The sequence below is a fragment of the Scyliorhinus torazame genome, chromosome 4 (assembly GCF_047496885.1).
Source record: "Scyliorhinus torazame isolate Kashiwa2021f chromosome 4, sScyTor2.1, whole genome shotgun sequence".
In the NCBI taxonomy this organism is placed as follows: Eukaryota; Metazoa; Chordata; class Chondrichthyes; order Carcharhiniformes; family Scyliorhinidae; genus Scyliorhinus; species Scyliorhinus torazame.
In genome coordinates, this window is record NC_092710.1 from 48,119,916 (window position 1) to 48,143,556 (window position 23,641).

The 23,641-nt window shown below is 40.5% G+C and overlaps 21 non-coding genes across 21 annotated transcripts; all 21 read right to left on the reverse strand.

The window, feature by feature from the left end:
• Positions 1 to 1,418: 1,418 nt before the first annotated feature.
• On the reverse strand, positions 1,419 to 1,492 carry trnat-ugu (transfer RNA threonine (anticodon UGU)). The gene has a single exon. It is a non-coding gene; the product is annotated as a tRNA-Thr (tRNA).
• Positions 1,493 to 3,607: 2,115 nt separating this feature from the next.
• Positions 3,608 to 3,680, reverse strand: trnak-uuu (transfer RNA lysine (anticodon UUU)). The gene has a single exon. It is a non-coding gene; the product is annotated as a tRNA-Lys (tRNA).
• A 1,049-nt stretch (positions 3,681 to 4,729) lies between these two features.
• On the reverse strand, positions 4,730 to 4,803 carry trnat-ugu (transfer RNA threonine (anticodon UGU)). The gene has a single exon. It is a non-coding gene; the product is annotated as a tRNA-Thr (tRNA).
• Positions 4,804 to 6,391: 1,588 nt separating this feature from the next.
• trnat-ugu (transfer RNA threonine (anticodon UGU)) lies at positions 6,392 to 6,465 on the reverse strand. Its single transcript has one exon. It is a non-coding gene; the product is annotated as a tRNA-Thr (tRNA).
• Positions 6,466 to 6,918: 453 nt separating this feature from the next.
• On the reverse strand, positions 6,919 to 6,991 carry trnak-uuu (transfer RNA lysine (anticodon UUU)). Its single transcript has one exon. It is a non-coding gene; the product is annotated as a tRNA-Lys (tRNA).
• Positions 6,992 to 8,040: 1,049 nt separating this feature from the next.
• trnat-ugu (transfer RNA threonine (anticodon UGU)) lies at positions 8,041 to 8,114 on the reverse strand. The gene has a single exon. It is a non-coding gene; the product is annotated as a tRNA-Thr (tRNA).
• Positions 8,115 to 9,702: 1,588 nt separating this feature from the next.
• Positions 9,703 to 9,776, reverse strand: trnat-ugu (transfer RNA threonine (anticodon UGU)). Its single transcript has one exon. It is a non-coding gene; the product is annotated as a tRNA-Thr (tRNA).
• A 453-nt stretch (positions 9,777 to 10,229) lies between these two features.
• On the reverse strand, positions 10,230 to 10,302 carry trnak-uuu (transfer RNA lysine (anticodon UUU)). Its single transcript has one exon. It is a non-coding gene; the product is annotated as a tRNA-Lys (tRNA).
• Positions 10,303 to 11,351: 1,049 nt separating this feature from the next.
• On the reverse strand, positions 11,352 to 11,425 carry trnat-ugu (transfer RNA threonine (anticodon UGU)). Its single transcript has one exon. It is a non-coding gene; the product is annotated as a tRNA-Thr (tRNA).
• A 453-nt stretch (positions 11,426 to 11,878) lies between these two features.
• On the reverse strand, positions 11,879 to 11,951 carry trnak-uuu (transfer RNA lysine (anticodon UUU)). The gene has a single exon. It is a non-coding gene; the product is annotated as a tRNA-Lys (tRNA).
• A 1,049-nt stretch (positions 11,952 to 13,000) lies between these two features.
• trnat-ugu (transfer RNA threonine (anticodon UGU)) lies at positions 13,001 to 13,074 on the reverse strand. The gene has a single exon. It is a non-coding gene; the product is annotated as a tRNA-Thr (tRNA).
• A 454-nt stretch (positions 13,075 to 13,528) lies between these two features.
• trnan-guu (transfer RNA asparagine (anticodon GUU)) lies at positions 13,529 to 13,601 on the reverse strand. The gene has a single exon. It is a non-coding gene; the product is annotated as a tRNA-Asn (tRNA).
• A 1,587-nt stretch (positions 13,602 to 15,188) lies between these two features.
• trnak-uuu (transfer RNA lysine (anticodon UUU)) lies at positions 15,189 to 15,261 on the reverse strand. Its single transcript has one exon. It is a non-coding gene; the product is annotated as a tRNA-Lys (tRNA).
• Positions 15,262 to 16,310: 1,049 nt separating this feature from the next.
• trnat-ugu (transfer RNA threonine (anticodon UGU)) lies at positions 16,311 to 16,384 on the reverse strand. The gene has a single exon. It is a non-coding gene; the product is annotated as a tRNA-Thr (tRNA).
• Positions 16,385 to 17,972: 1,588 nt separating this feature from the next.
• On the reverse strand, positions 17,973 to 18,046 carry trnat-ugu (transfer RNA threonine (anticodon UGU)). Its single transcript has one exon. It is a non-coding gene; the product is annotated as a tRNA-Thr (tRNA).
• A 454-nt stretch (positions 18,047 to 18,500) lies between these two features.
• On the reverse strand, positions 18,501 to 18,573 carry trnak-uuu (transfer RNA lysine (anticodon UUU)). The gene has a single exon. It is a non-coding gene; the product is annotated as a tRNA-Lys (tRNA).
• Positions 18,574 to 19,621: 1,048 nt separating this feature from the next.
• trnat-ugu (transfer RNA threonine (anticodon UGU)) lies at positions 19,622 to 19,695 on the reverse strand. Its single transcript has one exon. It is a non-coding gene; the product is annotated as a tRNA-Thr (tRNA).
• A 454-nt stretch (positions 19,696 to 20,149) lies between these two features.
• Positions 20,150 to 20,222, reverse strand: trnak-uuu (transfer RNA lysine (anticodon UUU)). Its single transcript has one exon. It is a non-coding gene; the product is annotated as a tRNA-Lys (tRNA).
• A 1,049-nt stretch (positions 20,223 to 21,271) lies between these two features.
• Positions 21,272 to 21,345, reverse strand: trnat-ugu (transfer RNA threonine (anticodon UGU)). The gene has a single exon. It is a non-coding gene; the product is annotated as a tRNA-Thr (tRNA).
• Positions 21,346 to 22,920: 1,575 nt separating this feature from the next.
• On the reverse strand, positions 22,921 to 22,994 carry trnat-ugu (transfer RNA threonine (anticodon UGU)). The gene has a single exon. It is a non-coding gene; the product is annotated as a tRNA-Thr (tRNA).
• Positions 22,995 to 23,448: 454 nt separating this feature from the next.
• On the reverse strand, positions 23,449 to 23,521 carry trnak-uuu (transfer RNA lysine (anticodon UUU)). The gene has a single exon. It is a non-coding gene; the product is annotated as a tRNA-Lys (tRNA).
• Between the last annotated feature and the right edge of the window lie 120 nt (positions 23,522 to 23,641).

Consider the following 23,641-nt stretch of genomic DNA (forward strand, 5'->3'; position numbering starts at 1 on the left):
GGAGTACCACAAGGATCTGTTCTGGGGCCGTTGCTGTTTGTCATTTTTATCAATGACCAAGAGGAAGGCGCAGAAGGGTGGGTGAGTAAATTTGCAGACAATACTAAAGTTGGTGGTGTTGTCTATAGTGTGGAAGGATGTAGCAGGTTACAGAGGGATTTAAATAAGCTGCAGAGCTGGGCTGAGAGGTGGCAAATGGAGTTTAATGTAGAGAAGTATGAGGTGATTCACTTTGGAAGGAATAACAGGAATGCGGAATATTTGGCTAATGGTAAAGTTCTTGGAAGTGTGGATGAGCAGAGGGATCTAGGTGTCCATGTACATAGATCCCTGAAAGTTGCCACCCAGGTTGATAGGGTTGTGAAGAATGCCTATGGAGTGTTGGCCTTTATTGGTAGAGGGATTGAGTTCCGGAGTCAGGAGGTCATGTTGCAGCTGTACAGGACTCTGATACGGCCGCATTTGGAGTATTGCGTACAGTTCTGGTCACCGCATTATAGGAAGGACGTGGAGGCTTTGGAGCGGGTGCAGAGGAGATTTACCAGGATGTTGCCTGGTATGGAGGGAAAATCTTATGAGGAAAGGCTGATGGACTTGAGGATGTTTTCGTTGGAGAGAAGAAGGTTAAGAGGAGACTTAATAGAGGCATACAAAATGATCAGGGGGTTAGATAGGGTGGACAGTGAGAGCCTTCTCCCGCGGATGGAAATGGCTGGCACGAGGGGACATAGCTTTACACTGAGGGGTAATAGATATAGGACAGAGGTCAGGGGTAGGTTCTTTATGCAAAGAGTAGTGAGGCCGTGGAATGCCCTACCTGCTACAGTAGTGAACTCGCCAACATTGAGGGCATTTAAAAGTTTATTGGATAAACATATGGATGATAATGGCATAGTGTAGGTTAGATGGCTTTTGTTTAGGTGCAACATCGTGGGCCGAAGGGCCTGTACTGCGCTGTATCGTTCTATGTTCTATGTTCGATGTAATCATTCAATCTTTGCTCACAGACATCGCTGACAAACATTCAAAATGTTCCTACTGGATTTCCTGAGGTCAAACCTGTCGTGCATTCAAAGGAAAATACTGCACATGTTGTGAATCTGCATGAGAAACTAAAAATGATTGGATTAAAGCTCATAAAATTTGAGGATGTCTGCGGAGCCAGACACAAAGTTAATGTTTCAAATCCGTGTGATCCTTATTCCGAGCTGAAGCGAGGTTACATGCAATGGAGTCGATGAGGAAAATGGAAGTTGCGTGAAAAGTGGGAGATATGGAAGTTTGAATCAAGTTTGACATAAACCAAGGGAAAGCAATCTTGAAGGTCAGTACCACAGAAATGTTGTCAACATTTTCTGTGTTCACCATTAAATGAGAAGCATTCGTCACAGGTTACATGCTTTGACCTGTATGTACAAAGGTACTTCTGAGATTTGAACTCAGGATCTCCTGTTTACAAGACAGGCGCTTTAACCATCTAAGCCACAGCACCAATCTGCCAGACAGTTTTGCAAGTGTAGAACAGATTTCAATTGTTTTGATTAAACATCAGTATTGTTGATTTCTCCTGCTGACTTTGAGAGTGCAAATTAAAATATTCATCAGCACTGGGCTTTTGAAACTGTAAAGATTGCAGTTATTTCTGAAAGTTATTAATTTAAAAGCAGTTCTGCAGGAAAGGAGCATACAAACAGGAAATATTTTGCGAATTGGTAAGTGATTAAACATGGCCAGAAAACTATAGTGGTATAATGCAGGACAAGACCAGGAGAGAGTTTAAACATCAACTGAAAATCTAGCAAAAATTCTTGAAAATTCTGGACGGCTGTTGCAATTTGGCAAACACGACGTTGTCATGGTTCTTTCACTTTCCATAAAGCATCCTGCATTCTTTATTTTTATTTCCGACCGTTCATTGGGAAGCAAACGCCTTGAGCCAAAATCAAAACCCTGACAGGGACCTGAACCCTAGACCATCAGATTAAAAGCCTGATGCACTACCAACTGAGCTACCAGGGCACAATGCAAAAATTTTCTCATAGCTCACTTCAAAGTCTCATATTGTATCTTTTGAATTTCCTTCACTGGTCATTCAGCCTCTCCAGCTCATTTCCCTCGCAAGCAGACTGGCAGCCTCCCTTTGGTTTCCTTTCTCAAATTCTTCAACTTGGACTCGCATTTTACCAATGACTTGAGATGTGGCAACTGTTGATGCCCACGGACATGCACTGGGACTTCAAGACATTGAAGATTACGGTTAGTTCGCTGAGATATGAGTGGGAAGCGACAGAGCTACAGATTGTATTTTAAGAGGGGGAATAAAGGGTGTCATCTGTTGTTTGTTGTGGCAGAGTGTGAACGCAAGTAAACTCATCTAGAAAACTAACAAATTATGCAAATCGCAAATTTCAGGGTGTCAATAGATCTGTCAACACCACATCTTCATGGAAAATGCCCAACAATTTATCCCGCCCGAATCATTCTTGCTAACATGCAGCAACATATATCGTCCAATAAAAAAGCAAATTACTGCGGATGTGAAATCTGAATTAAAACAGGAAATGATGGAAATTCTCAGTGGGTCTGGCAGCATCTGTGAAGAGAGAACCGAGCTAACGTTTCGAAGTTGGGTCACTCTTCATCAGAGTAAATCATTTAATCATTCCATCTTTGCTCACAGACATCGCTGACAAACATTCAAAATGTTCCTACTGGATTTCCTGAGGTCAATCCTGTCGTGCATTCAAAGGAAAATACTGCACATATTGTGAATCTGCATGAGAAACTAAAAATGCTTGGGTGAAAGATCATAAAATTTGAGGATGTCTGTGGAGCCAAACACAAAGTTAATGTTTCAAATCCGTGTGATCCTTATTCAGAGCTGAAGCGAGGTTACATGCAATGGAGTAGATGAGGAAAATGGAAGTTGCGTGAAAAATGGGAGATATGGAAGTTTGACATAAAACAGGGGAAAGCAATCTTGAAGGTCAGTACCACAGAAATGTTGTCAACATTTTCTGTGTTTACCATTGAATGAGGAGGATTCTTCACAGGCTACATGCTTTGACCTGAATGTATAAAGGTACTGCTGAGATTTGAATTCAGGATCATCTGTTTACAAGACAGGCCCTTTAACCATCTAAGCCACAGCACCAATCTGCAAGACAGGCTTGCAAGTGTGGAACAGATTTCAATTGCTTCGATTAAACATCAGTATTGTTGATTTCTCCTGCTGACTTTGAGAGTGCAAATTAAAATATTCATCGGCACTGGGCTTTTGAAACTGTAAAAATTGCAGTTATTCTGAAAGTTATTAATTTAAAAGCAGTTCTGCAAGAAAGAAGTATACAAACAGGAAATATTTTGCGAATTGGTAAGTGATTAAACATGGCCAGAAAACTATAGTGATATCATGCAGGACAAGTCCAGGAGAGAGTTTAAACATCAACTGAAAATCTAGCAAAAATTCTTGAAAATTCTGGACGGCTGTTGCAATTTGGCAAACACGACGTTGTCACGGTTCTTCCACTTTCCATAAAGCATCCTGCATTCTTTATTTTTATTTCCGACCGTTCATTGGGAAGCAAACGCCTTGAGCCAAAATCAAAGCCCTGACAGGGACTTGAACCCTGGACCCTCAGATTAAAAGTCTGATGCTCTACCGACTGAGCTACCAGGGCCCATTCAGAAAATGTTCTCATAGCTCACTTCAAAGTCTCATATTGTATCTTTTGAATTTCCTTCACTGGTCATTCAGCCTCTCCAGCTCATTTCCCTCGCAAGCAGACCGGCAGCCTCCCTTCGGCTTTCTTTCTCAAATTCTTCAACTTGGACTCGCATGTTACAAGTGACTTGTGATGTGACAACTGTTGTTACCCAGGGACATGCACTGGGACTTCAAGACATTGAAGATTATGTTTAGTTCGCTGAGATGTGAGTGGGAAGCTGCAGAGATACAGGTTGTATTTTGAGAGAGGTAATAAAGCGTGTCATCTGTTGTTTGTTGTGGCAGAGTGTGAACGCAAGTAAGCTCATCTAGTAAAGTAGCAAATTATGCAAATCGCAAATTTTCAGGGTGTAAATAGATCTGCAAATGCCACATCTTCATGGAAAACGCCCCATCCTTTATCCCGCCCAAATCGTTCTTGCTGACATGCAGCAACATATATCGTCCAATAAAAAGGCAAATTACTGCAGATGTGAAATCTGAAAAAAAACAGGAAATGATGGAAAATCTCAGTGGGTCTGGCAGCATCTGTGAAGAGAGAACCGAGCGAACGTTTCGAGGCTGCGTCACTCTTCATCAGAGTAAATCATTTAACCATTCAATCTTTGCTGACAGACATTCAACATGTTCCTACTGGATTTCCTGAGGTCAATCCTGTCGTGCATTCAAAGGAAAATACTGCACATGTTGTGAATGTGCATGAGAAACTAAAAATGATTGGATTAAAGCACATAACATTTGAGGATGTCTGTGGAGCCAAACACAAAGTTAATGTTTCAACTCCGTGTGATCCTTATTCAGAGCTGAAGCGAGGTTACATGCAATGGAGTAGATGAGGATAATGGAAGTTGCGTGAAAAATGGGAGATATGGAAATTTGACGTAAAACAGGGGAAAGCAACCTTGAAGGTCAGTACCACAGAAATGTTGTCAACATTTTCTGTGTTCACCATTAAATGAGAAGTATTCTTCACAGGTTACATGCTTTGACCTGTATGTACAAAGGTACTGCTGAGATTTGAACTCAGAATCTCCTGTTTACAAGACAGGCGCTTTAACCATCTAAGCCACAGCACCAATCTGCCAGACAATTTTGCAAGTGTAGAACAGATTTCAATTGTTTTGATTAAACATCAGTATTGTTGATTTCTCCTGCTGACTTTGAGAGTGCAAATTAAAATATTCATTGTCACTGGGCTTTTGAAACTGTAAAGATTGCAGTTATTTCTGAAAGTTATTAATTTAAAAGCAGTTCTGCAGGAAAGGAGCATACAAACAGGAAATATTTTGCGAATTGGTAAGTGATTAAACATGGCCAGAAAACTATAGTGGTATAATGCAGGACAAGACCAGGAGAGAGTTTAAACATCAACTGAAAATCTAGCAAAAATTCTTGAAAATTCTGGACGGCTGTTGCAATTTGGCAAACACGACGTTGTCATGGTTCTTCCACTTTCCATAAAGCATCCTGCATTCTTTATTTTTATTTCCGACCGTTCATTGGGAAGCAAACGCCTTGAGCCAAAATCAAAACCCTGATAGGGACCTGAACCCTGGACCATCAGATTAAAAGCCTGATGCTCTATCAACTGAGCTACCAGGGCCCAATGTAAAAATGTTCTCATAGCTCACTTCAAAGTCTCATATTGTATCTTTTGAATTTCCTTCACTGGTCATTCAGCCTCTCCAGCTCATTTCCCTCGCAAGCAGACTGGCAGCCTCCCTTTGGTTTCCTTTCTCAAATTCTTCAACTTGGACTCGCATTTTACCAATGACTTGAGATGTGGCAACTGTTGATGCCCACGGACATGCACTGGGACTTCAAGACATTGAAGATTACGGTTAGTTCGCTGAGATATGAGTGTGAAGCGACAGAGCTACAGATTGTATTTTAAGAGGGGGAATAAAGGGTGTCATCTGTTGTTTGTTGTGGCAGAGTGTGAACGCAAGTAAGCTCATCTAGAAAACTAACAAATTATGCAAATCGCAAATTTCAGGGTGTCAATAGATCTGTCAACACCACATCTTCATGGAAAATGCCCAACAATTTACCCCGCCCGAATCATTCTTGCTAACATGCAGCAATATATATCGTCCAATAAAAAAGCAAATTACTGCGGATGTGAAATCTGAATTAAAACAGGAAATGATGGAAAATCTCAGTGGGTCTGGCAGCATCTGTGAAGAGAGAACCGAGCTAACGTTTCGAAGTTGGGTCACTCTTCATCAGAGTAAATCATTTAATCATTCAATCTTTGCTCACAGACATCGCTGACAAACATTCAAAATGTTCCTACTGGATTTCCTGAGGTCAATCCTGTCGTGCATTCAAAGGAAAATACTGCACATATTGTGAATCTGCATGAGAAACTAAAAATGCTTGGGTGAAAGCTCATAAAATTTGAGGATGTCTGTGGAGCCAAACACAAAGTTAATGTTTCAAATCCGTGTGATCCTTATTCAGAGCTGAAGCGAGGTTACATGCAATGGAGTAGATGAGGAAAATGGAAGTTGCGTGAAAAATGGGAGATATGGAAGTTTGACATAAAACAGGGGAAAGCAATCTTGAAGGTCAGTACCACAGAAATGTTGTCAACATTTTCTGTGTTTACCATTGAATGAGGAGGATTCTTCACAGGCTACATGCTTTGACCTGAATGTATAAAGGTACTGCTGAGATTTGAATTCAGGATCTCCTGTTTACAAGACAGGCACTTTAACCATCTAAGCCACAGCACCAATCTGCAAGACAGGCTTGCAAGTGTGGAACAGATTTCAATTGCTTCGATTAAACATCAGTATTGTTGATTTCTCCTGCTGACTTTGAGAGTGCAAACTAAAATATTCATCGGCACTGGGCTTTTGAAACTGTAAAAATTGCAGTTATTCTGAAAGTTATTAATTTAAAAGCAGTTCTGCAAGAAAGAAGTATACAAACAGGAAATATTTTGCGAATTGGTAAGTGATTAAACATGGCCAGAAAACTATAGTGATATCATGCAGGACAAGTCCAGGAGAGAGTTTAAACATCAACTGAAAATCTAGCAAAAATTCTTGAAAATTCTGGACGGCTGTTGCAATTTGGCAAACACGACGTTGTCACGGTTCTTCCACTTTCCATAAAGCATCCTGTATTCTTTATTTTTATTTCCGACCGTTCATTGGGAAGCAAACGCCTTGAGCCAAAATCAAAGCCCTGACAGGGACTTGAACCCTGGACCCTCAAATTAAAAGTCTGATGCTCTACCGACTGAGCTACCAGGGCCCATTCAGAAAAAGTTCTCATAGCTCACTTCAAAGTCTCATATTGTATCTTTTGAATTTCCTTCACTGGTCATTCAGCCTCTCCAGCTCATTTCCCTCGCAAGCAGACCGGCAGCCTCCCTTCGGCTTTCTTTCTCAACTTCTTCAACTTGGACTCGCATGTTACAAGTGACTTGTGATGTGACAACTGTTGTTACCCAGGGACATGCACTGGGACTTCAAGACATTGAAGATTATGTTTAGTTCGCTGAGATGTGAGTGGGAAGCTGCAGAGATACAGGTTGTATTTTGAGAGAGGTAATAAAGCGTGTCATCTGTTGTTTGTTGTGGCAGAGTGTGAACGCAAGTAAGCTCATCTAGTAAAGTAGCAAATTATGCAAATCGCAAATTTTCAGGGTGTAAATAGATCTGCAAATGCCACATCTTCATGGAAAACGCCCCATCCTTTATCCCGCCCAAATCGTTCTTGCTGACATGCAGCAACATATATCGTCCAATAAAAAGGCAAATTACTGCAGATGTGAAATCTGAAAAAAAACAGGAAATGATGGAAAATCTCAGTGGGTCTGGCAGCATCTGTGAAGAGAGAACCGAGCGAACGTTTCGAGGCTGCGTCACTCTTCATCAGAGTAAATCATTTAACCATTCAATCTTTGCTGACAGACATTCAACATGTTCCTACTGGATTTCCTGAGGTCAATCCTGTCGTGCATTCAAAGGAAAATACTGCACATGTTGTGAATGTGCATGAGAAACTAAAAATGATTGGATTAAAGCACATAACATTTGAGGATGTCTGTGGAGCCAAACACAAAGTTAATGTTTCAACTCCGTGTGATCCTTATTCAGAGCTGAAGCGAGGTTACATGCAATGGAGTAGATGAGGATAATGGAAGTTGCGTGAAAAATGGGAGATATGGAAATTTGACGTAAAACAGGGGAAAGCAACCTTGAAGGTCAGTACCACAGAAATGTTGTCAACATTTTCTGTGTTCACCATTAAATGAGAAGTATTCTTCACAGGTTACATGCTTTGACCTGTATGTACAAAGGTACTGCTGAGATTTGAACTCAGGATCTCCTGTTTACAAGACAGGCACTTTAACCATCTAAGCCACAGCACCAATCTGCCAGACAATTTTGCAAGTGTAGAACAGATTTCAATTGTTTTGATTAAACATCAGTATTGTTGATTTCTCCTGCTGACTTTGAGAGTGCAAATTAAAATATTCATTGTCACTGGGCTTTTGAAACTGTAAAGATTGCAGTTATTTCTGAAAGTTATTAATTTAAAAGCAGTTCTGCAGGAAAGGAGCATACAAACAGGAAATATTTTGCGAATTGGTAAGTGATTAAACATGGCCAGAAAACTATAGTGGTATAATGCAGGACAAGACCAGGAGAGAGTTTAAACATCAACTGAAAATCTAGCAAAAATTCTTGAAAATTCTGGACGGCTGTTGCAATTTGGCAAACACGACGTTGTCATGGTTCTTCCACTTTCCATAAAGCATCCTGCATTCTTTATTTTTATTTCCGACCGTTCATTGGGAAGCAAACGCCTTGAGCCAAAATCAAAACCCTGATAGGGACCTGAACCCTGGACCATCAGATTAAAAGCCTGATGCTCTATCAACTGAGCTACCAGGGCCCAATGTAAAAATGTTCTCATAGCTCACTTCAAAGTCTCATATTGTATCTTTTGAATTTCCTTCACTGGTCATTCAGCCTCTCCAGCTCATTTCCCTCGCAAGCAGACTGGCAGCCTCCCTTTGGTTTCCTTTCTCAAATTCTTCAACTTGGACTCGCATTTTACCAATGACTTGAGATGTGGCAACTGTTGATGCCCACGGACATGCACTGGGACTTCAAGACATTGAAGATTACGGTTAGTTCGCTGAGGTATGAGTGGGAAGCGACAGAGCTACAGATTGTATTTTAAGAGGGGGAATAAAGGGTGTCATCTGTTGTTTGTTGTGGCAGAGTGTGAACGCAAGTAAGCTCATCTAGAAAACTAACAAATTATGCAAATCGCAAATTTCAGGGTGTCAATAGATCTGTCAACACCACATCTTCATGGAAAATGCCCAACAATTTACCCCGCCCGAATCATTCTTGCTAACATGCAGCAACATATATCGTCCAATAAAAAAGCAAATTACTGCGGATGTGAAATCTGAATTAAAACAGGAAATGATGGAAAATCTCAGTGGGTCTGGCAGCATCTGTGAAGAGAGAACCGAGCTAACGTTTCGAAGTTGGGTCACTCTTCATCAGAGTAAATCATTTAATCATTCAATCTTTGCTCACAGACATCGCTGACAAACATTCAAAATGTTCCTACTGGATTTCCTGAGGTCAATCCTGTCGTGCATTCAAAGGAAAATACTGCACATATTGTGAATCTGCATGAGAAACTAAAAATGCTTGGGTGAAAGCTCATAAAATTTGAGGATGTCTGTGGAGCCAAACACAAAGTTAATGTTTCAAATCCGTGTGATCCTTATTCAGAGCTGAAGCGAGGTTACATGCAATGGAGTAGATGAGGAAAATGGAAGTTGCGTGAAAAATGGGAGATATGGAAGTTTGACATAAAACAGGGGAAAGCAATCTTGAAGGTCAGTACCACAGAAATGTTGTCAACATTTTCTGTGTTTACCATTGAATGAGGAGAATTCTTCACAGGCTACATGCTTTGACCTGAATGAATAAAGGTACTGCTGAGATTTGAATTCAGGATCTCCTGTTTACAAGACAGGCACTTTAACCATCTAAGCCACAGCACCAATCTGCAAGACAGGCTTGCAAGTGTGGAACAGATTTCAATTGCTTCGATTAAACATCAGTATTGTTGATTTCTCCTGCTGACTTTGAGAGTGCAAACTAAAATATTCATCGGCACTGGGCTTTTGAAACTGTAAAAATTGCAGTTATTCTGAAAGTTATTAATTTAAAAGCAGTTCTGCAAGAAAGAAGTATACAAACAGGAAAAATTTTGCGAATTGGTAAGTGATTAAACATGGCCAGAAAACTATAGTGATATCATGCAGGACAAGTCCAGGAGAGAGTTTAAACATCAACTGAAAATCTAGCAAAAATTCTTGAAAATTCTGGACGGCTGTTGCAATTTGGCAAACACGACGTTGTCACGGTTCTTCCACTTTCCATAAAGCATCCTGCATTCTTTATTTTTATTTCCGACCGTTCATTGGGAAGCAAACGCCTTGAGCCAAAATCAAAGCCCTGACAGGGACTTGAACCCTGGACCCTCAGATTAAAAGTCTGATGCTCTACCGACTGAGCTACCAGGGCCCATTCTGAAAATGTTCTCATAGCTCACTTCAAAGTCTCATATTGTATCTTTTGAATTTCCTTCACTGGTCATTCAGCCTCTCCAGCTCATTTCCCTCGCAAGCAGACCGGCAGCCTCCCTTCGGCTTTCTTTCTCAAATTCTTTAACTTGGACTCGCATTTTACCAATGACCTGTGATGTGACAACTGTTGTTACCCAGGGACATGCACTGGGACTTCAAGACATTGAAGATTTTGTTTAGTTCGCTGAGATGTGAGTGGGAAGCTGCAGAGATACAGGTTGTATTTTGAGAGAGGTAATAAAGCGTGTCATCTGTTGTTTGTTGTGGCAGAGTGTGAACGCAAGTAAGCTCATCTAGTAAAGTAGCAAATTATGCAAATCGCAAATTTTCAGGGTGTAAATAGATCTGCAAATGCCACATCTTCATGGAAAACGCCCCATCCTTTATCCCGCCCAAATCGTTCTTGCTGACATGCAGCAACATATATCGTCCAATAAAAAGGCAAATTACTGCAGATGTGAAATCTGAAAAAAAACAGGAAATGATGGAAAATCTCAGTGGGTCTGGCAGCATCTGTGAAGAGAGAACCGAGCGAACGTTTCGAGGCTGCGTCACTCTTCATCAGAGTAAATCATTTAACCATTCAATCTTTGCTGACAGACATTCAACATGTTCCTACTGGATTTCCTGAGGTCAATCCTGTCGTGCATTCAAAGGAAAATACTGCACATGTTGTGAATGTGCATGAGAAACTAAAAATGATTGGATTAAAGCACATAAAATTTGAGGATGTCTGTGGAGCCAAACACAAAGTTAATGTTTCAAATCCGTGTGATCCTTATTCAGAGCTGAAGCGAGGTTACATGCAATGGAGTAGATGAGGATAATGGAAGTTGCGTGAAAAATGGGAGATATGGAAGTTTGACGTAAAACAGGGGAAAGCAACCTAGAAGGTCAGTACCACAGAAATGTTGTCAACATTTTCTGTGTTCACCATTAAATGAAAAGCATTCTTTACAGGCTACATGCTTTGACCTGAATGTACAACGGTACTGCTGAGATTTGAACTCAGGATCTCCTGTTTACAAGACAGGCACTTTAACCATCTAAGCCACAGCACCAATCTGCAAGACAGGCTTGCAAGTGTGGAACAGATTTCAATTGCTTCGATTAATCATCAGTATTGTTGATTTCTCCTGCTGACTTTGAGAGTGCAAATTAAAATATTCATCGGCACTGGGCTTTTGAAACTGTAAAAATTGCAGTTATTCTGAAAGTTATTAATTTAAAAGCAGTTCTGCAAGAAAGAAGTATACAAACAGGAAATATTTTGCGAATTGGTAAGTGATTAAACATGGCCAGAAAACTATAGTGATATCATGCAGGACAAGTCCAGGAGAGAGTTTAAACATCAACTGAAAATCTAGCAAAAATTCTTGAAAATTCTGGACGGCTGTTGCAATTTGGCAAACACGACGTTGTCACGGTTCTTCCACTTTCCATAAAGCATCCTGCATTCTTTATTTTTATTTCCGACCGTTCATTGGGAAGCAAACACCTTGAGCCAAAATTAAAGCCCTGACAGGGACTTGAACCCTGGACCCTCAGATTAAAAGTCTGATGCTCTACCGACTGAGCTACCAGGGCCCATTCAGAAAATGTTCTCATAGCTCACTTCAAAGTCTCATATTGTATCTTTTGAATTTCCTTCACTGGTCATTCAGCCTCTCCAGCTCATTTCCCTCGCAAGCAGACCGGCAGCCTCCCTTCGGCTTTCTTTCTCAAATTCTTCAACTTGGACTCGCATTTTACCAATGACCTGTGATGTGACAACTGTTGTTACCCAGGGACATGCACTGGGACTTCAAGACATTGAAGATTTTGTTTAGTTCGCTGAGATGTGAGTGGGAAGCTGCAGAGATACAGGTTGTATTTTGAGAGAGGTAATAAAGCGTGTCATCTGTTGTTTGTTGTGGCAGAGTGTGAACTCAAGTAAGCTCATCTAGTAAAGTAGCAAATTATGCAAATCGCAAATTTTCAGGGTGTAAATAGATCTGCAAATGCCACATCTTCATGGAAAACGCCCCATCCTTTATCCCGCCCAAATTGTTCTTGCTGACATGCAGCAACATATATCGTCCAATAAAAAGGCAAATTACTGCAGATGTGAAATCTGAAAAAAAACAGGAAATGATGGAAAATCTCAGTGAGTCTGGCAGCATCTGTGAAGAGAGAACCGAGCGAACGTGTCGAGGCTGCGTCACTCTTCATCAGAGTAAATCATTTAACCATTCAATCTTTGCTGACAGACATTCAACATGTTCCTACTGGATTTCCTGAGGTCAATCCTGTCGTGCATTCAAAGGAAAATACTGCACATGTTGTGAATGTGCATGAGAAACTAAAAATGATTGGATTAAAGCACATAAAATTTGAGGATGGCTGTGGAGTCAAACACAAAGTTAATGTTTCAAATCCGTGTGATCCTTATTCAGAGCTGAAGCGAGGTTACATGCAATGGAGTAGATGAGGATAATGGAAGTTGCGTGAAAAATGGGAGATATGGAAGTTTGACGTAAAACAGGGGAAAGCAACCTTGAAGGTCAGTACCACAGAAATGTTGTCAACATTTTCTGTGTTCACCATTAAATGAAAAGCATTCTTCACAGGCTACATGCTTTGACCTGAATGCACAACGGTACTGCTGAGATTTGAACTCAGGATCTCCTGTTTACAAGACAGGCACTTTAACCATCTAAGCCACAGCACCAACCTGCCAGACAGCTTTGCAAGTGTAGAACAGATTTCAATTGTTTTGATTAAACATCAGTATTGTTGATTTCTCCTGCTGACTTTGAGAGTGCAAATTAAAATATTCATTGTCACTGGGCTTTTGAAACTGTAAAGATTGCAGTTATTTCTGAAAGTTATTAATTTAAAAGCAGTTCTGCAGGAAAGGAGCATACAAACAGGAAATATTTTGCGAATTGGTAAGTGATGAAACATGGCCTGAAAACGAGAGTGGTATAATGCAGGACAAGACCAGGAGAGAGTTTAAACATCAACTGAAAATCTAGCAAAAATTCTTGAAAATTCTGGACGGCTGTTGCAATTTGGCAAACACGACGTTGTCACGGTTCTTCCACTTTCCATAAAGCATCCTGCATTCTTTATTTTTATTTCCGACCGTTCATTGGGAAGCAAACGCCTTGAGCCAAAATCAAAACCCTGACAAGGACCTGAACCCTGGACCATCAGATTAACAGCCTGATGCTCTACCAACTGAGCTACCAGGGCCCAAGATAAAAATGTTCTCATAGCTCACTTCAAAGTCTCATATTGTATCTTTTGAATTTCCTTCACTGGTCATTCAGCCTCTCCAGCTCATTTCCCTCGCAAGCAGACCGGCAGCCTCCCTTCGGTTTCCTTTCTCAAATTCTTCAACTTGGACTCGCATTTTACCAATGACTTGAGATGTGGCAACTGTTGATGCCCACGGACATGCACTGGGACTTCAAGACATTGAAGATTACGGTTAGTTCGCTGAGATATGAGTGGGAAGCGACAGAGCTACAGATTGTATTTTAAGAGGGGGAATAAAGGGTGTCATCTGTTGTTTGTTGTGGCAGAGTGTGAACGCAAGTAAGCTCATCTAGAAAACTAACAAATTATGCAAATCACGAATTTCAGGGTGTCAATAGATCTGTCAACACCACATCTTCATGGAAAATGCCCAACAATTTATCCCGCCCGAATCGTTCTTGCTAACATGCAGCAACATATATCGTCCAATAAAAAAGCAAATTACTGCGGATGTGAAATCTGAATTAAAACAGGAAATGATGGAAAATCTCAGTGGGTCTGGCAGCATCTGTGAAGAGAGAACCGAGCTAACGTTTCGAAGTTGGGTCACTCTTCATCAGAGTAAATCATTTAATCATTCATCTTTGCTCACAGACATCGCTGACAAACATTCAAAATGTTCCTACTGGATTTCCTGAGGTCAATCCTGTCGTGCATTCAAAGGAAAGTACTGCACATATTGTGAATCTGCATGAGAAACTAAAAATGCTTGGGTGAAAGCTCATAAAATTTGAGGATGTCTGTGGAGCCAAACACAAAGTTAATGTTTCAAATCCGTGTGATCCTTATTCAGAGCTGAAGCGAGGTTACATGCAATGGAGTAGATGAGGAAAATGGAAGTTGCGTGAAAAATGGGAGATATGGAAGTTTGACATAAAACAGGGGAAAGCAATCTTGAAGGTCAGTCCCACAGAAATGTTGTCAACATTTTCTGTGTTTACCATTGAATGAGGAGGATTCTTTACAGGCTACATGCATTGACCTGAATGTATAAAGGTACTGCTGAGATTTGAATTCAGGATCATCTGTTTACAAGACAGGCACTTTAACCATCTAAGCCACAGCACCAATCTGCAAGACAGGCTTGCAAGTGTGGAACAGATTTCAATTGCTTCGATTAAACATCAGTATTGTTGATTTCTCCTGCTGACTTTGAGAGTGCAAATTAAAATATTCATCGGCACTGGGCTTTTGAAACTGTAAAAATTGCAGTTATTCTGAAAGTTGTTAATTTAAAAGCAGTTCTGCAAGAAAGAAGTATACAAACAGGAAATATTTTGCGAATTGGTAAGTGATTAAACATGGCCAGAAAACTATAGTGATATCATGCAGGACAAGTCCAGGAGAGAGTTTAAACATCAACTGAAAATCTAGCAAAAATTCTTGAAAATTCTGGACGGCTGTTGCAATTTGGCAAACACGACGTTGTCACGGTTCTTCCACTTTCCATAAAGCATCCTGCATTCTTTATTTTTATTTCCGACCGTTCATTGGGAAGCAAACGCCTTGAGCCAAAATCAAAGCCCTGACAGGGACTTGAACCCTGGACCCTCAGATTAAAAGTCTGATGCTCTACCGACTGAGCTACCAGGGCCCATTCAGAAAATGTTCTCATAGCTCACTTCAAAGTCTCATATTGTATCTTTTGAATTTCCTTCACTGGTCATTCAGCCTCTCCAGCTCATTTCCCTCGCAAGCAGACCGGCAGCCTCCCTTCGGCTTTCTTTCTCAAATTCTTCAACTTGGACTCGCATTTTACCAATGACCTGTGATGTGACAACTGTTGTTACCCAGGGACATGCACTGGGACTTCAAGACATTGAAGATTATGTTTAGTTCGCTGAGATGTGAGTGGGAAGCTGCAGAGATACAGGTTGTATTTTGAGAGAGGTAATAAAGCGTGTCATCTGTTGTTTGTTGTGGCAGAGTGTGAACGCAAGTAAGCTCATCTAGTAAAGTAGCAAATTATGCAAATCGCAAATTTTCAGGGTGTAAATAGATCTGCAAATGCCACATCTTCATGGAAAACGCCCCATCCTTTATCCCGCCCAAATCGTTCTTGCTGACATGCAGCAACATACATCGTCCAATAAAAAGGCAAATTACTGCAGATGTGAAATCTGAAAAAAAACAGGAAATGATGGAAAATCTCAGTGGGTCTGGCAGCATCTGTGAAGAGAGAACCGAGCGAACGTTTCGAGGCTGCGTCACTCTTCATCAGAGTAAATCATTTAACCATTCAATCTTTGCTGACAGACATTCAACATGTTCCTACTGGATTTCCTGAGGTCAATCCTGTCGTGCATTCAAAGGAAAATACTGCACATGTTGTGAATGTGCATGAGAAACTAAAAATGATTGGATTAAAGCACATAACATTTGAGGATGTCTGTGGAGCCAAACACAAAGTTAATGTTTCAAATCCGTGTGATCCTTATTCAGAGCTGAAGCGAGGTTACATGCAATGGAGTAGATGAGGATAATGGAAGTTGCGTGAAAAATGGGAGATATGGAAGTTTGACGTAAAACAGGGGAAAGCAACCTTGAAGGTCAGTACCACAGAAACGTTTTCAACATTTTCTGTGTTCACCATGAAATGAGAAGCATTCTTCACAGGTTACATGCTTTGACCTGTATGTACGAAGGTACTGCTGAGATTTGAACTCAGGATCTCCTGTTTACAAGACAGGCGCTTTAACCATCTAAGCCACAGCACCAATCTGACAGAAGATTTTGCAAGTGTAGAACAGATTTCAATTGTTTTGATTAAACATCAGTATTGTTGATTTCTCCTGCTGACTTTGAGAGTGCAAATTAAAATATTCATTGTCACTGGGCTTTTGAAACTGTAAAGATTGCAGTTATTTCTGAAAGTTATTAATTTAAAAGCAGTTCTGCAGGAAAGGAGCATACAAACAGGAAATATTTTGCGAATTGGTAAGTGATTAAACATGGCAAGAAAACTATAGTGGTATAATGCAGGACAAGACCAGGAGAGAGTTTAAACATCAACTGAAAATCTAGCAAAAATTCTTGAAAATTCTGGACGGCTGTTGCAATTTGGCAAACACGACGTTGTCATGGTTCTTCCACTTTCCATAAAGCATCCTGCATTCTTTATTTTTATTTCCGACCGTTCATTGGGAAGCAAACGCCTTGAGCCAAAATCAAAACCCTGACAGGGACCTGAACCCTGGACCATCAGATTAAAAGCCTGATGCTCTATCAACTGAGCTACCAGGGCCCAATGTAAAAAAGTTCTCATAGCTCACTTCAAAGTCTCATATTGTATCTTTTGAATTTCCTTCACTGGTCATTCAGCCTCTCCAGCTCATTTCCCTCGCAAGCAGACTGGCAGCCTCCCTTTGGTTTCCTTTCTCAAATTCTTCAACTTGGACTCGCATTTTACCAATGACTTGAGATGTGGCAACTGTTGATGCCCACGGACATGCACTGGGACTTCAAGACATTGAAGATTACGGTTAGTTCGCTGAGATATGAGTGGGAAGCGACAGAGCTACAGATTGTATTTTAAGAGGGGGAATAAAGGGTGTCATCTGTTGTTTGTTGTGGCAGAGTGTGAACGCAAGTAAGCTCATCTAGAAAACTAACAAATTATGCAAATCGCAAATTTCAGGGTGTCAATAGATCTGTCAACACCACATCTTCATGGAAAATGCCCAACAATTTATCCCGCCCGAATCATTCTTGCTAACATGCAGCAACATATATCGTCCAATAAAAAAGCAAATTACTGCGGATGTGAAATCTGAATTAAAACAGGAAATGATGGAAAATCTCAGTGGGTCTGGCAGCATCTGTGAAGAGAGAACCGAGCTAACGTTTCGAAGTTGGGTCACTCTTCATCAGAGTAAATCATTTAATCATTCCATCTTTGCTCACAGACATCGCTGACAAACATTCAAAATGTTCCTACTGGATTTCCTGAGGTCAATCCTGTCGTGCATTCAAAGGAAAATACTGCACATATTGTGAATCTGCATGAGAAACTAAAAATGCTTGGGTGAAAGCTCATAAAATTTGAGGATGTCTGTGGAGCCAAACACAAAGTTAATGTTTCAAATCCGTGTGATCCTTATTCAGAGCTGAAGCGAGGTTACATGCAATGGAGTAGATGAGGAAAATGGAAGTTGCGTGAAAAATGGGAGATATGGAAGTTTGACATAAAACAGGGGAAAGCAATCTTGAAGGTCAGTACCACAGAAATGTTGTCAACATTTTCTGTGTTTACCATTGAATGAGGAGGATTCTTCACAGGCTACATGCTTTGACCTGAATGTATAAAGGTACTGCTGAGATTTGAATTCAGGATCTCCTGTTTACAAGACAGGCACTTTAACCATCTAAGCCACAGCACCAATCTGCCAGACAATTTTGCAAGTGTAGAACAGATTTCAATTGTTTTGATTAAACATCAGTATTGTTGATTTCTCCTGCTGACTTTGAGAGTGCAAATTAAAATATTCATTGTCACTGGGCTTTTGAAACTGTAAAGATTGCAGTTATTTCTGAAAGTTATTAATTTAAAAGCAGTTCTGCAGGAAAGGAGCATACAAACAGGAAATATTTTGCGAATTGGTAAGTGATTAAACATGGCCAGAAAACTATAGTGGTATAATGCAGGACAAGACCAGGAGAGAGTTTAAACATCAACTGAAAATCTAGCAAAAATTCTTGAAAATTCTGGACGGCTGTTGCAATTTGGCAAACACGACGTTGTCATGGTTCTTCCACTTTCCATAAAGCATCCTGCATTCTTTATTTTTATTTCCGACCGTTCATTGGGAAGCAAACGCCTTGAGCCAAAATCAAAACCCTGACAGGGACTTGAACCCTGGACCATCAGATTAAAAGCCTGATGCTCTATCAACTGAGCTACCAGGGCCCAATGCAAAAATGTTCTCATAGCTCACTTCAAAGTCTCATATTGTATCTTTTGAATTTCCTTCACTGGTCATTCAGCCTCTCCAGCTCATTTCCCTCGCAAGCAGACTGGCAGCCTCCCTTTGGTTTCCTTTCTCAAATTCTTCAACTTGGACTCGCATTTTACCAATGACCTGTGATGTGACAACTGTTGTTACCCAGGGACATGCACTGGGACTTCAAGACATTGAAGATTTTGTTTAGTTCGCTGAGATGTGAGTGGGAAGCTGCAGAGATACAGGTTGTATTTTGAGAGAGGTAATAAAGCGTGTCATCTGTTGTTTGTTGTGGCAGAGTGTGAACTCAAGTAAGCTCATCTAGTAATGTAGCAAATTATGCAAATCGCAAATTTTCAGGGTGTAAATAGATCTGCAAATGCCACATCTTCATGGAAAACGCCCCATCCTTTATCCCGCCCAAATCGTTCTTGCTGACATGCAGCAACATATATCGTCCAATAAAAAGGCAAATTACTGCAGATGTGAAATCTGAAAAAAACAGGAAATGATGGAAAATCTCAGTGGGTCTGGCAGCATCTGTGAAGAGAGAACCGAGCGAACGTTTCGAGGCTGCGTCACTCTTCATCAGAGTAAATCATTTAACCATTCAATCTTTGCTGACAGACATTCAACATGTTCCTACTGGATTTCCTGAGGTCAATCCTGTCGTGCATTCAAAGGAAAATACTGCACATGTTGTGAATGTGCATGAGAAACTAAAAATGATTGGATTAAAGCACATAACATTTGAGGATGTCTGTGGAGCCAAACACAAAGTTAATGTTTCAAATCCGTGTGATCCTTATTCAGAGCTGAAGCGAGGTTACATGCAATGGAGTAGATGAGGATAATGGAAGTTGCGTGAAAAATGGGAGATATGGAAATTTGACGTAAAACAGGGGAAAGCAACCTTGAAGGTCAGTACCACAGAAATGTTGTCAACATTTTCTGTGTTCACCATTAAATGAGAAGCATTCTTCACAGGTTACATGCTTTGACCTGTATGTACAAAGGTACTGCTGAGATTTGAACTCAGGATCTCCTGTTTACAAGACAGGCGCTTTAACCATCTAAGCCACAGCACCAATCTGCCAGACGATTTTGCAAGTGTAGAACAGATTTCAATTGTTTTGATTAAACATCAGTATTGTTGATTTCTCCTGCTGACTTTGAGAGTGCAAATTAAAATATTCATTGTCACTGGGCTTTTGAAACTGTAAAGATTGCAGTTATTTCTGAAAGTTATTAATTTAAAAGCAGTTCTGCAGGAAAGGAGCATACAAACAGGAAATATTTTGCGAATTGGTAAGTGATTAAACATGGCCAGAAAACTATAGTGGTATAATGCAGGACAAGACCAGGAGAGAGTTTAAACATCAACTGAAAATGTAGCAAAAATTCTTGAAAATTCTGGACGGCTGTTGCAATTTGGCAAACACGACGTTGTCACGGTTCTTCCACTTTCCATAAAGCATCCTGCATTCTTTATTTTTATTTCCGACCGTTCATTGGGAAGCAAACGCCTTGAGCCAAAATCAAAGCCCTGACAGGGACTTGAACCCTGGACCATCAGATTAAAAGCCTGATGCTCTATCAACTGAGCTACCAGGGCCCAATGTAAAAATGTTCTCATAGCTCACTTCAAAGTCTCATATTGTATCTTTTAAATTTCCTTCACTGGTCATTCAGCCTCTCCAGCTCATTTCCCTCGCAAGCAGACTGGCAGCCTCCCTTTGGTTTCCTTTCTCAAATTCTTCAACTTGGACTCGCATTTTACCAATGACTTGAGATGTGGCAACTGTTGATGCCCACGGACATGCACTGGGACTTCAAGACATTGAAGATTATGTTTAGTTCGCTGAGATGTGAGTGGGAAGCTGCAGAGATACAGGTTGTATTTTGAGAGAGGTAATAAAGCGTGTCATCTGTTGTTTGTTGTGGCAGAGTGTGAACGCATGTAAGCTCATCTAGTAAAGTAGCAAATTATGCAAATCGCAAATTTTCAGGGTGTAAATAGATCTGCAAATGCCACATCTTCATGGAAAACGCCCCATCCTTTATCCCGCCCAAATCGTTCTTGCTGACATGCAGCAACATATATCGTCCAATAAAAAGGCAAATTACTGCAGATGTGAAATCTGAAAAAAAACAGGAAATGATGGAAAATCTCAGTGGGTCTGGCAGCATCTGTGAAGAGAGAACCGAGCGAACGTTTCGAGGCTGCGTCACTCTTCATCAGAGTAAATCATTTAACCATTCAATCTTTGCTGACAGACATTCAACATGTTCCTACTGGATTTCCTGAGGTCAATCCTGTCGTGCATTCAAAGGAAAATACTGCACATGTTGTGAATGTGCATGAGAAACTAAAAATGATTGGATTAAAGCACATAACATTTGAGGATGTCTGTGGAGCCAAACACAAAGTTAATGTTTCAAATCCGTGTGATCCTTATTCAGAGCTGAAGCGAGGTTACATGCAATGGAGTAGATGAGGATAATGGAAGTTGCGTGAAAAATGGGAGATATGGAAATTTGACGTAAAACAGGGGAAGACAACCTTGAAGGTCAGTACCACAGAAATGTTGTCAACATTTTCTGTGTTCACCATTAAATGAGAAGCATTCTTCACAGGTGACATGCTTTGACCTGTATGTACAAAGGTACTGCTGAGATTTGAACTCAGGATCTCCTGTTTACAAGACAGGCGCTTTAACCATCTAAGCCACAGCACCAATCTGCCAGACAGTTTTGCAAGTGTAGATCAGATTTCAATTGTTTTGATTAAACATCAGTATTGTTGATTTCTCCTGCTGACTTTGAGAGTGCAAATTAAAATATTCATCGTCACTGGGCTTTTGAAACTGTAAAGATTGCAGTTATTTCTGAAAGTTATTAATTTAAAAGCAGTTCTGAAGGAAAGGAGCATACAAACAGGAAATATTTTGCGAATTGGTAAGTGATTAAACATGGCCAGAAAACTATAGTGGTATAATGCAGGACAAGACCAGGAGAGAGTTTAAACATCAACTGAAAATCTAGCAAAAATTCTTGAAAATTCTGGACGGCTGTTGCAATTTGGCAAACACGACGTTGTCATGGTTCTTCCACTTTCCATAAAGCATCCTGCATTCTTTATTTTTATTTCCGACCGTTCATTGGGAAGCAAACGCCTTGAGCCAAAATCAAAACCCTGACAGGGACCTGAACCCTAGATCATCAGATTAAAAGCCTGATGCGCTATCAACTGAGCTACCAGGGCCCAATGCAAAAATGTTCTCATAGCTCACTTCAAAGTCTCATATTGTATCTTTTGAATTTCCTTCACTGGTCATTCAGCCTCTCCAGCTCATTTCCCTCGCAAGCAGACTGGCAGCCTCCCTTTGGTTTCCTTTCTCAAATTCTTCAACTTGGACTCGCATTTTACCAATGACTTGAGATGTGGCAACTGTTGATGCCCACGGACATGCACTGGGACTTCAAGACATTGAAGATTATGTTTAGTTCGCTGAGATGTGAGTGGGAAGCTGCAGAGATACAGGTTGTATTTTGAGAGAGGGAATAAAGCGTGCCATCTGTTGTTTGTTGTGGCAGAGTGTGAACGCAAGTAAGCTCATCTAGAAAACTAACAAATTATGCAAATCGCAAATTTCAGGGTGTCAATAGATCTGTCAACACCACATCTTCATGGAAAATGCCCAACAATTTATCCCGCCCGAATCATTCTTGCTAACATGCAGCAACATATATCGTCCAATAAAAAAGCAAATTACTGCGGATGTGAAATCTGAATTAAAACAGGAAATGATGGAAATTCTCAGTGGGTCTGGCAGCATCTGTGAAGAGAGAACCGAGCTAACGTTTCGAAGTTGGGTCACTCTTCATCAGAGTAAATCATTTAATCATTCCATCTTTGCTGACAGACATTCAACATGTTCCTACTGGATTTCCTGAGGTCAATCCTGTCGTGCATTCAAAGGAAAATACTGCACATGTTGTGAATGTGCATGAGAAACTAAAAATGATTGGATTAAAGCACATAACATTTGAGGATGTCTGTGGAGCCAAACACAAAGTTAATGTTTCAAATCCGTGTGATCCTTATTCAGAGCTGAAGCGAGGTTACATGCAATGGAGTAGATGAGGTTAATGGAAGTTGCGTGAAAAATGGGAGATATGGAAATTTGACGTAAAACAGGGGAAAGCAACCTTGAAGGTCAGTACCACAGAAATGTTGTCAACATTTTCTGTGTTCACCATTAAATGAGAAGCATTCTTCACAGGTTACATGCTTTGACCTGTATGTACAAAGGTACTGCTGAGATTTGAACTCAGGATCTCCTGTTTACAAGACAGGCGCTTTAACCATCTAAGCCACAGCACCAATCTGCCAGACGATTTTGCAAGTGTAGAACAGATTTCAATTGTTTTGATTAAACATCAGTATTGTTGATTTCTCCTGCTGACTTTGAGAGTGCAAATTAAAATATTCATTGTCACTGGGCTTTTGAAACTGTAAAGATTGCAGTTATTTCTGAAAGTTATTAATTTAAAAGCAGTTCTGCAGGAAAGGAGCATACAAACAGGAAATATTTTGCGAATTGGTAAGTGATTAAACATGGCCAGAAAACTATAGTGGTATAATGCAGGACAAGACCAGGAGAGAGTTTAAACATCAACTGAAAATGTAGCAAAAATTCTTGAAAATTCTGGACGGCTGTTGCAATTTGGCAAACACGACGTTGTCACGGTTCTTCCACTTTCCATAAAGCATCCTGCATTCTTTATTTTTATTTCCGACCGTTCATTGGGAAGCAAACGCCTTGAGCCAAAATCAAAGCCCTGACAGGGACTTGAACCCTGGACCATCAGATTAAAAGCCTGATGCTCTATCAACTGAGCTACCAGGGCCCAATGTAAAAATGTTCTCATAGCTCACTTCAAAGTCTCATATTGTATCTTTTAAATTTCCTTCACTGGTCATTCAGCCTCTCCAGCTCATTTCCCTCGCAAGCAGACTGGCAGCCTCCC